Source organism: Triticum dicoccoides, chromosome 3A, assembly GCF_002162155.2.
Source record: "Triticum dicoccoides isolate Atlit2015 ecotype Zavitan chromosome 3A, WEW_v2.0, whole genome shotgun sequence".
In the NCBI taxonomy this organism is placed as follows: Eukaryota; Viridiplantae; Streptophyta; class Magnoliopsida; order Poales; family Poaceae; genus Triticum; species Triticum dicoccoides.
This window is the reverse complement of record NC_041384.1, coordinates 479552034-479554567: the sequence shown is the minus strand read 5'-3', so window position 1 is coordinate 479554567 and position 2534 is coordinate 479552034.

Genomic DNA, 2534 nt, shown 5'->3' with positions numbered 1-2534 from the left:
CACCCCTTAGTTGCGAGTCTATAGTTGGCTTGCAACTGAGGACCCTCGTGAGTTGATGGTTGGCATGCAACTGTGCGCCATCGACAGACACATCCTCCTAGTTGCGAGTCGATGGTTAGCTTGCAACTGGGCGCCATCGACAAACACCCCCTAGTTGTGAGTCGATGGTCTGCTTGCAACTGGGGACCCTTGACAAACACACAAAAAACACCCCTTAGTTGCGAGTCTATGATTGGCTTGCGACCGAGGACCCTCGACAAACACACGCACACACACATACACACTAGTTGCGAGTCGATGGTCGGCTTGCAACTGAGCGCCACTGACAAACATACCCCAGTTGCGAGTCGATGGTGAGCTGGCAACTAGGGACCCTCGACAAACACACACACCCCTAGTTGCGAGTCGACGTTTGACATGCAACAGGGGACCCTCGACAAACACAAACACTCTTAGTTGCGTATCGATGGTCGGCATGCAACTTGCTACCATCGACAAACAAACACACCCCCTAGTTGCGATTTGATGGTCAACATGCAACTAAGGACCCTCGACAAACACACATTGACAAATGGGGACCATGACAAACACACACGCTCTTAGTTGCGAGTTGATGATTGACATGCAATTGGGGACCACGACAAACACGGACACCCTTAGTTGTGTGTCGATGGTCGGCTTGCAACTGGGAGCCATTCGACAAACACACCGCCCCTAGTTGCGAGTCAATGGTAGGCTTGCAACTGGGGACCCTTGACAAACACAAACACTCTTAGTTAGGAATCGATGGTCGACATGCAACTTGGTGCCATCGATAAACACACACAACCCCCCTAATTGCGAGTCGATTGTTAACTTGCAACTGGGGGCCTCGACAAACACATACATCCTTAGTTACGAGTCGATGGTTGACTTGCAATTGGACCTGTAGAAACACACTTTCCCACCCCCACCCGCCTAGTTGCGAGTTGATGGTCAACATGCAACTACGAACCCTCGACAAACACACACTCCCCCTAAGTTGCAACTCTATCTTTGGCTTGCAACTAGGTGCCTACGACAAAACAGACACACCCCTAATGAGGAGTTGATGGTCGACATGCAACTAGGGACCCTCAACAAACACAAACACTCTTAGTTGCGAGTCGATAGTCGGCTTGCAACTAGGGGCCACAACAGAACATACACACTCCCTAGTTGTAAGTCGATGGTCCGCATGCAACCTGGGCCACGACAAAACACACATACACACGGTAGTTGCGAGTCAATGGTCGGCATGCACCTAGGACCCTCGACAGAAACACACACACCCTAGTTGTGAGTCGATGATTAACATGCAACTAGGGAGCACAACAAACATAGACACACTTAGTTGCGAGTCGATGGTTGACTTGCAACTGGACCTTTAGAAACACACTTCGCCTCCACCCCTCCCAGTTGCAAGTCGATGTCTGACTTGCAACTGTGGGCCCTCGACAAACACACACACAACCTTAGTTGCGAGTTGAAGTGTTGACATGCATCTGGGGATCCTCGAAAAACACACAAACACACCCCTAGTTACGAGTCGACGGTTGACATGCAACTGGGACCCTCGACAAACACACACACACCCTAGTTGCGAGTTGATGGTCGGCTTGCAACTGGGGGCCCCGACAAACATAAAACACCCTTAGTTGCGAGTCGATGGTCAGCTTGCAACTGGTGGCCTCGACAAACACACACACTCTCTAGTTGCAAGTCGATGGTCGACATGCAACTAGGGACCCTTGATAAAACACACACTCCCCTAGTTGTGAGTCGATGGTTGACATGCAACTGGGGACCCTCGACAACCACAAACACCCCTAGCTGTGAGTCGATGGGTGACTGGCAACTAGGGACCATGACAAAACATGCAACTGGGGACCGCGACAAACACACACACACACACACACACCCTAGTTCTGAGTCGATAGACAGCTTGCAACTAGGGACTCTCGACAAACACACACACCCCTAGTTGTGACTTGATGGTTAACATGCAATTGGAGACCCTCGACAAACATACACTCCCCGTAGTTGCGACTCAATGGTTGACATGCAACTGGGACACTCGACAAACATAAACACCCATAGCTGCGAGTCGATGGTTGGCTTGCAACTAGGGACCATGACACACACACACACAAGTTGCGAGTCGATGGTCAACTTGCAACTGGGGACCCTCGACACGCTCCCCATAGTTGCGAGTCGATGGTTAACACGCAACTGTGGATCCTCGACAAAACACAAACACCCTTAATTGTGAGTCGGTGGTCGGCTTGCAACTAGGGGCCATGACAAAACATGCAACTAGGGACCACGACAAACACCCTCCTAGTTGCGACTCGATAGTCGGCTTGCAACTAGGGACCCTCGATAAACACACACACCCTTAGCTGCGAGTCGATGGTCGACTTGCAAGTGGGGGCCTCGACAAACACACACACACCCTAGTTGTGAGTCGATGGTCAACATGCAACTAGGGACCGTCGACAAACACACACACCCTT